The following is a 9,787-nucleotide window of genomic DNA, read 5'->3' on the forward strand; positions in this document are numbered from 1 at the left end:
AAAGTTTTCTTCAGGTTCTCCAATCTGGCAGCAATGGTGTCCTTGTTGAGGCCTGCGACAGCCTGCATCGCCCGACGGAACATCCCGGAGCCACGAGGCACACCGAGACCTTCGGCGCACGCCACCATCTCCGAGAGACGCTCCTGTTTGGTGTTGATCAGCCTCGCTTCACCGAGAAACAGCTTGGCAATTTCACAAGCACTTAGCCCGCACTCCCGCAGGAGAGCAACATTGGGCTTGACCACCCTCTCAAAGTCATGGCGGAGGAGTCCGGAGCTGCGCTTAAGCGCCAGGAGGAGTTTGTCCGAGGAGCCGAAGAGCGGGACGTAGGGCTGCAGGTTGGAGCTGATGGATCTACAGCGGAAGAAGCGGGGCGCGAGCGGGATGAGGCGCGCGACCTCAGAATGCGACAGCCCGAGTCCGGTGAGGTCGACCACGTTGGGAGCCAGGATTTTATCAACGCTGGCACAGAGGAACTCCGGGTCCCTGGCGACGAGGGGAGCGACGGCGGTGCCGGGGACCCCGGCGTCCGCGAGGAAGGCGAGGACGGCGTCGGGGTTATAGGGGGTACATAGGTGGGCGAGCTTCTTGGAGGCCTTGAGGGCCTGGGGGCGGGTGAGGCCGCAGGTCGAGACGAGGTAGTCCTCGACGGCGAAGGGAGTTAGAGAGACCGGCTGCGCGACGGCGGAGAGGAAGCGCGTGGTACTGTTGTGGAGAGAGAAGGAGCCCAAGGGGGTTGATGCGGAAGAGAGGAGATTTGGAAGGATGCGACATCGGAGGAGGATCATGGCGTCGCCGCCGCGGCGCTCCTCTGGTCAGCGGCGGCGGAAAAGGTTGGGAGCTGGTCAGCTCGCGGTTAGACTGATTGAGGAGAACCCAACTGGTTCGATCCAAAGGACCGGCGGGCTGTCGGCAAAAATACTTGAGTTAACATTCAAATACGATTCAAGTAACATCAAAATACAAACACACTTGGATCGGCAATTTTTAAAAAGAAATGAACAGAAAAGTGGAAATTTGAGCGCAAGTACTGCCTCTGTCACATTAAAATTGTCTTAACTTATAGGTCAATTTTTTTGGTCTTAACTTAGTCCAAATTTAGATGCATAACGTTAATGCTTAGTGTGTATATACATCTAAATTTAAATAAAATTAAGACATGTTTCATGAAACGGAGAAGTGCATGATTTGCTTTTTAATTAACATAATAGATATTTTATGCGAAAATACATTAGGGAAACTGGGTCCCCCACCCCAAATCCCACACAATGGGCTCGTCATCACCGGTCCATTATTAGCATGGCATAGTATTTCTAGCACTAGAAATTTAAAATGTAGTATTTCAGATGTATTTCACGAGCAATCAATATCATTTAAGGCGCAACAATCAATATCTTCTTCTAGATCAATTAAGTGTTATATAACGCACAGTCTCTATGTGATGCCATCAAGATATATTATTTAGAGTTTTTTTTTTTGAAGCTGTACAGTGAGTTTCCTCACTGCATATATTTTTATTGATTTTTGGTATAATGTATAAGACTAGAAGTACATAGTGCTGGAGGGTAGCACTAAAAAGGAAGCAAAAAAAACTAAGCTAAGAAGAGCTACACTATGGTACAGGGAATTTACAAGAAACTCGTTACCCAGGCCTTATGGCCAATATAGGATTTCTTCTTAGCTTTATGAACCAGCAGAGCCAACTCCTTCTTGAATTTGTATTTACAGCCATAGAGATTGGGAGTGATTCCTTCGAATATGAAGTCATTTCTAATCGTCCAAAGAGACCAAGAGATCAGCATAATAATCTCCATGAAGAATGGCTTCTGAATCTTGAATTTCAAGCTCTGGATCATCTCCTGAAGAACTGGATATCCATTAGAAAGAGGAGGCACCCATCCAGGACATAAGTATTGCCAACAATTAACTGCAAAGGGGCAGGTGAAGAACAAGTGGTCCCTTGTTTCTAATTCAGTACCACCACACATAACACAAGTGTAGTCAGGCAGGAAGAATCTCTTTTGTTGTAACATAGCCCTGGTATTCAGACGATTATGACATAGTAGCTAAAAAAACACTTTATGCTTCTCTTGACAGCAGCTTTTCCAGAGCCAGGATAAAATGGGTAACACAGGTCCTTAATTCATCAGATCCTTATACATGGAGGAAACTGCATATCCTGGAGTTCTTTCTAAGACTGGTTGGGTGAATATAGGTGCTGATCCTTAGAACATTAGGCTTGGGTGAATATACGTGTCGATCCTTAGAACATTAGGCTTGGTTTCATCGACAAAGGTCTTTTAAATTCACCAGTTCCAGATAACAAAAAAGGCATGTGAAATTATCCAAAAAATTACTTTTTTCTTTTCTTTTTGGGAATGAGAATTTAATAAACAAGATGGATTAGTAAGATAACGAGATTGCAAATAATTTATTCAATGGGCATCCGGAATTCCCACAAAATTATTTCCATTTTTTGGACATGAGAGCTAATAATGAAATACATGGATTAATAAATCAAAAACCTTTTTTTGAGTACTTAATTATTGCATATTTCGTATTAATTTCCATTTTTTTGGACATGAGAGTTAATAATTAAAAACATTGATTAATAAATAAAAAAACCTGCTATTTAGTGACATACTTAATTATTGCATATTTTGTATTAACTCGTTCATTTAACCTGTAACGTCTAAGGACCATAAATCTTTTAAATGCTATTTATTCCCGTAGCATTTAATTCTTTGTGCAACTTGCAGTGTATTGCTTGTAAATTTCTGCATCTTTTTAATAAATAACCTTACTAGATGCACGGATCATGATGCTAACAATCAACCGTGGTGATATCAAGGGGAGACGTAGATGAGAGCTAAACGTCCGAGTTGGCGCGACAAGCGGCTAGCCTATTAAATCAAATCAGCTCTTGTTCTTTTTAGAAACCCATGGAATTCCCATGCGCCCGATGCACTCCCACATTATAAAGAATTCGAAAAGAAAATAATTACAGCTTCAGGCCAGTGTGTCATTAAGATGGGCATATCTTTTACGCCCCATGCATTGCTGCGGGACATGTCTCTACATAATAATTTCTTGTGGCGGTTTATAAATTTTATGAGAAAAAAAGGAATTGTGTCTAAAATCCATTTTCCCATTTTATTGTCCTTACATTTAAATAAGAAACCATGTGATGTTTGGTTCCACAACCATAGATCCATACAAATAAAAGTCAATATGAATTTTAGCTCAACATATCAGTACATGTAAAAAAGACCACTTCCAGTATATTTCCTGGAGATTCATATTATGAGTCTTTTTTTATTAACTCTAGGATTTATTTTATCATGATATTTTCAAGTGAACCAATTCAATCCCTGTAATTATATATCCTTTACTCCCGCAAGAATGAAAGTTTGATTTATAAGAAATTATGATCACTTTTTTGCGCGAATAGTATGATAGCTTGGTAAATGAATTTTATAGAAATGCACTTGAATAATTACAACCATCTAAAATAAGATAAATAATTACACCCTGCCATAGTAAATATAATCTCCAAAGCAATAATAATGGTGATAAACTGACACTGCTAGAACACTTGATCAAGACGATTAAAAATATATGTGAAAATACCTTGCAAAGTTATGCCTTAAGTATACATGAACATTGTGGAAATCTCTTCTTGTGCTCGCTAAACTCTCCATTTTCAGTGCACTTCGATGAAAGATCATGAGCCAACCGAACTGGTGAAAGCTGTAAAGAAAAACACTAATACTCATAATAGCGCCTGGAGAAATAACATTACAAATTTACATCTACATGGGGCTATGACCTTGTAGCAGAACATCACTTACATTGTGCAATATATAAGCATCAATCTGCTCACATGCAATCCAATCTAGAAAATAATTATAAACCATTACTTAGTAGCTTTCTGCCAAACGCACACAATTTTTCTGACATCGATTTTTCAGATTATCATTGAGCATAGCTCCCCGGTTCAGTTCCACGGAAATGTATCCACTTGACCTCCGATGGCAGGTTCTTTCAGTACAAAGTAATTTGATCAGCCGGTTAATTGGCATTCAACTAACCTGACATTAGATATCACCTTTTATATAATAACCTCTTGTGACACTTGTATACTAACGTGTTGAAAAGAACACACTTCAAACTTGTTTACTAATAACTCATGTAAAGGATATAGTGCAACATTCAGGGAAAATGAACATTATATCAATGTAAATAGAGAACGCAGATCGATACTACCAAAACAATATTAATGCATAAAGGCTGAAAAGAAAATAAAATTATGCTTACTTCTGAGAAGAGGCATTACTCTTGAAGATAAAGCATCCTGCATTTCAATTTGACAGACAATTGATGTGCATCATGCCATTATGCATCAGTAGTCACTCAAAAGCAAAACAAAAAAAAATCTATTAGCAATGAGCCAACAATTTGTGTGGGACAAAGATTAAGATCTCACTATATAATACAAATATAGATCTGCTACCTCAGAGCAATTGAAAGATCAGAAGCAAGCATACATAATTGATGACATACTTCAGAGAAAATAAATTTTCTCTAGTTGAACGCAAGATAATAATGCGCTCCGGAAGAAGCAACCAAGTGCACCTGTAAATGTTACATGTACCATATTCTAGTGGAAGGGTTAACTGATAGGCTTAAACGAATATTTTTCAACTGAGGCAGAAAGTTTACCACACACGTGTAGACCATGGGAATGACTGCATATTCCTCCCATATAAAAACACAGTGGGATGAACGTAACTCTCTACTGAGCGACCCTCCCCCGCGCCGCGCCAAGTATATAATTCTCTCCTGACGAAAAAAAGAAGCTGTTAAGAACAACACATCAAGTGTCAGTATATAATTTTTTTGCAACATTTCCAGACCTTGAGGTTGCCATCATCGAAGGACATCACTTCTTCCAGCAAGAGCAGGCCGCCAGAGTGAACACTGAGATATTGTCAGTCCTGAACAAGTTTACCGAGAACTGAATAAGCAGATGATGTGCAAGCAAGCTGGTTTTAGATCTAACAGTGCCACTTTTTCGGAACTGAAAGGAAAAGCTACTCGAATAAATGTGAGAGCTGAAAATAGCCATGTGTTCAGCAGATGGAATATACTTACTGAATAAAGAAGGTCTCGATCAGGTGTACCAAAACAGAGAACCTCTCATAGGTACAGGGCTACTGTGGAAGACGAATTTGATGTGTAATAATGCAGGTGGAGATACTAGTTGCTGAACATACTATGTTCAGAGATCTTAGCTGAACATGGACAGTTTGTTAGTACAATATTGAAGGAAGACGCCAGTTTAACTTGATGATGCATATACGATTAGCATCTACGCACTGTAAACAAGTATAATAAAGAGATCTAATTAACGAATGAAATTCCATATATTCAATCACATTTACACATACATGGTGCAGAGTTTACAAGCCTTCTCAGAGGCATGAAGAATACATCAGTACCAACATCTAATTTTAGCCAAGAAGTGAAGCTTCCTACTATGACAATGCTGCTGCTCCTGGACGCCGCAGTTGTCAAATAATCGATCAGACAATATCATGTATTTAATCGCGTTTGGCATACACATTACAGAGCTTATTACACGCCTTCTCTGAGGCAACAAAGAACATATCAACTACTTTTCGAATAGAAAGAAAGCAGTCAAAAACAGACATGGAGTGTCAGTATCTAAAATTCTTGCAACGCAAGATCAGAAGCGTATCTCGCCTTCCTCCAAGTCGCCAAGAATCTCTCCATCGTCAAGAATCTGCTCCTCATCGCCGTCGTCCTTGAGGAATAGCCCAAACCGGGGCAGCAAGGTGTAGGGGATGGCCCTGTGGTAGTCGTACTCGACAATGCCGAGACTGCTGAGGAGCATCGGGTGTATGGTCTCGGTGGTCATATGCCTGGGCATCCTCTCCGTCCGAAGCACGTCCTGACGGGCCTTCTCCCTCGCCCTGCATCTGGCGAGAGACTCCTTGGCACTGGCCATGAGCAGCGTGGCATCGCGCTCCGCCTGAGATGAATCGGTGATGGTGCTTGAGCAGGGGCTGCCGTCGTCGCCGAGATTCTTCTGGGTCACCAGTGCCGGTGACGCGTGGCCGCAGGTGTCCCCGTACTCCTTGTCCTCGTCCTCGGCGAGGGGCCGCAGAGACACTGGCGCGAATGGCGGCAAGGGGGAGACGCCGCCTACGATGTCGATTTCTTCGGCCATCACGCTGCCTTCCTGTCGCGACTCACGAAGGAACTCGTCAAGCTGCTTCCGTAACTCGAGGATGGTGTCGTCGTCGAAGGTGGCGATGTCCATCTCCATGTAACCGTCGCGGACGGCATGGCTCTGCTTCTCCAGCAGGTCCCTGATGCTGTGGGGAAGGTCCGACAGTGCTAGCTTCTCCAGGTCGGCCATCAGCATCCCCCTGTCACCACGGGTCACCTTCTTCCTGGTCTTGATCACGGGAGGAGGAGGAGACGCGGCCTTGATCTTCCTGCGCTTGATCACGGGAGGAGGAGGAGACGCGGCCTTGACCTTGCTGCGCTTAATGGCGGGAGGAGGAGGAGGAGACGCGGCCTTGATCTTCTTGGCCTTGTCCCGGAGGGCTTGAACCGCGACGAGCTCTGACTTGAACCGCTGCTGAAGAAGATGAAGCTTCATCGCGCGCTCCGTGTCGGCCATGTTGCCGACGGCGCTGAAGATGGAGACCTCCGTCTTCGCGTCCGACGCCTCACGTGCCCCAAAGGCGCGCTTCCGGCCCAGCACAGACGGCTCTTGGTAGGCGGCGACCTCCATGGCTCCTACGCCCGCGCCGCTGAACAGAGGACGGGAAAAGCTGGAGTCGCGAGTCGCTGCACAAAGGGGCCGGCTTCGACCTGCGAGAATTGCTGCGGAAGGGGGAGCGTGAAGGAGAATGACGTGAGGTGCGGCCGGACGGTGGCATTTTATTGCTGATCGGTCGAAAGCCGTCTCGGTCTCGTAATCCGAGTTCGACACAAAACTGGTAATCACCTAGCTTAGCCACCACGCTTTACATCAGAATCAGACCAGAGATCGAAACCGTGTCAGTACGTGACGGAGGGACATCAGATCACAACAACTCACTCATGCGGTTCGAAATTTTACCCAAAACTTGTCCTTTTTGACAAAACCGAGTTCTTTTGGCCAGTGGTGTGCATCGTGCATGTGAAAGAAGCAGTGGCTGATCCAGGATTGGAGGAAGCCTCGGGCCAAAAGCTAAGCGCATAAAAATATAACAATATCACAAAAAATATTTTTGATACTTAAAAGAATGGTACTAACATTAAGATGCAAAATCTGTCAAGAATTTTAGCAGCAGAAAAACTGAATTTTTTCGACCACTTAGACATGTCACGAATTTTATCCAATTTTTGTGCATATAGAGGATGAAAATTTGCAGCTACTATGAATTTATCAAGATTTTAGGAGTAAGCAAAAAAATTAGAAAAATCGTGCACTAAAAAGTGCAGCACAGAAATCAGCAACTTTAATTTTGTTTCACAACTTTTAACATCCAAATGTGTTAGAAACCAGAGAGTAAACAAAAAATAAACTATCTTGCAACAACAAGCATGTATAGGAAAAACTAAAAATAATCAAAGGTAAATAAAAATATGGTCTCCGCAAACATTTAAAAAGAATCATGAAGAAAAATGTAGAACATGAGTTTGAAATGATTTACTTGAGATATTTGAAAAAAGAGGGGATGCTCATGCATGAGCATCCCCAAGCTTATGATCTTGCTACTTCTGGTCCTCTACATTTTCCACATTATATCATGTTACTCAACTCAAACAAAGAAATATTTTTATCTCCATGATACTCCAATGCCTACAAAATGGATAGTTCTCCAAACAAATGATATGATAATTTCTACCAAGATGAAAACTATATTAATTGTTGGAAAACCATTTTATTTAAAAAGCTAACATATATAGAAATAAAACACTCTTTTTATTTTGTTTTAGTGTATGATGAGTTTTAATGATATAGAGTTTGCAATGGTTCCATTGGCATGAACAATACATGTTTAAGGTCGACCCCAAGTTCTCCATTGCTCATCTTTCTCGTTTACTCTCCGTAGTTTATTTTTATTTTTATTAAGACTTATAAACTAATTACTATGTAATAATTAGTAAAGTTATTTTACAATTTAATAAGGATATAAGGGTGTGCTCAAATTAAATGTTATTTGAAAGCATATGGAGCACACCACAAGATTTGAAACCATTGACTTTTAAGTCTGACACTCTTCCTGTGCATTGGTATTTTATATACGAATAAATAACAACAACTTAATGGTAGCCAATGCATATAATGACTAGTAGCTTGCATTTTAAATAACATGGAAACATAAAGAGGGCTTTTATCTCTTCCCGTTTCATAATATTTGCAAGCATCAAAAGTAGACTCAATAACATAGTTGTGAATAGAATCACCACATAAAGACAAATCATCTAATGAGATTATGGTATCATCTACTTCTTTTACATCATCATGATTCTCCCATAAATTATACACACTTATATCACATAGATGATCATCATCAATATTGTAACAATGGTGTTCATAGGACTTTGTATGTTACCATTGTTGGAAATTGGAGATGGGTAGCTACTCTATTCTTGCTTCACCTGATCTTCTTATCCTTTTTTTGGGGTTGCATGGGCATCCCCAAGCTTATGCTTTTGTCATCCTCCTTTTCTTGTTCTTCCTTATCACTCTCAACATGATTTCTTGCATTCAAACCATTAGTACACAAGGTAATATTCAAGTTTTAAACATAGTTGTATAGCATATCCTTCATATAGTCGCAAGACTCACGAGAAATCTCCATTGCATCTTCCATTATTATTTTTTGTTTTAATTTTATATGCAAGGTACTGAAAGTAAACTAGTGATGCAAGCAAGAATAAAATCCTAGCGCTATGCTCCTCGACAACGGCGCCAGAAAAGTATCGTGATAATCCCCAAATGCAGGGCATCATCGCAGTACAATTCGATAAGTATTTGAGTGTCGAACCAACAAGGAGCTGAAGGTAAACTATCTATTCTCTAAAGCCCTATAACCCACTTATATGGCCTTATATGCAAAGTTAGAATCTATAGTGTGTGTGAAGAGATTCTAATATAAAACTATGAGTACTGAAATTAAAATGCAATACGTAAAACTAATGCAATATAAGTAAATTGATATGAAGTGGAGTAAGATGAAATAATTTAAGGGAGTAATTGTTCAGGATAATTTCTATTTCATTTGTGTCGTTGTCACAATTAGTGAAGCTCGGTATATTATTTTCAGTGTTTCTTCTTGAGAGGAGCCATAGATTGGTGCAGATATAAACGAGCAAATACACCACTAGTGATTGATCCTAATGCCAATTAAGAACAAACAAGAAAACTATTAAAACATAAAATTCAAGCATCGATGTAAGTTTAAAGATCCTCATAGTTATACCCCCCATTTTTAACCATGTATTAATACAACATGAATCTAAGAATTGAGACATGGTTTCTGTCAAGCTCCAGCTGTCCCTCCTCCTATCATCATGCAACAATGGCAACCTCATGCATTCCCCAAGATATGTGTGCACTCATATATCAGTACAAGAGATCGTCATAGAAGATAATAAATACTTATATGCAACCATCAACAAATTATCTCACAATTACCAAGAACAAACTGAAGGGATTCGTAGCATAGAAAACAAAAAATTTCCTACCGCGAGAACGCAA

Source organism: Lolium rigidum, chromosome 5 (genome assembly GCF_022539505.1).
Source record: "Lolium rigidum isolate FL_2022 chromosome 5, APGP_CSIRO_Lrig_0.1, whole genome shotgun sequence".
Lineage (NCBI taxonomy): Eukaryota > Viridiplantae > Streptophyta > Magnoliopsida > Poales > Poaceae > Lolium > Lolium rigidum.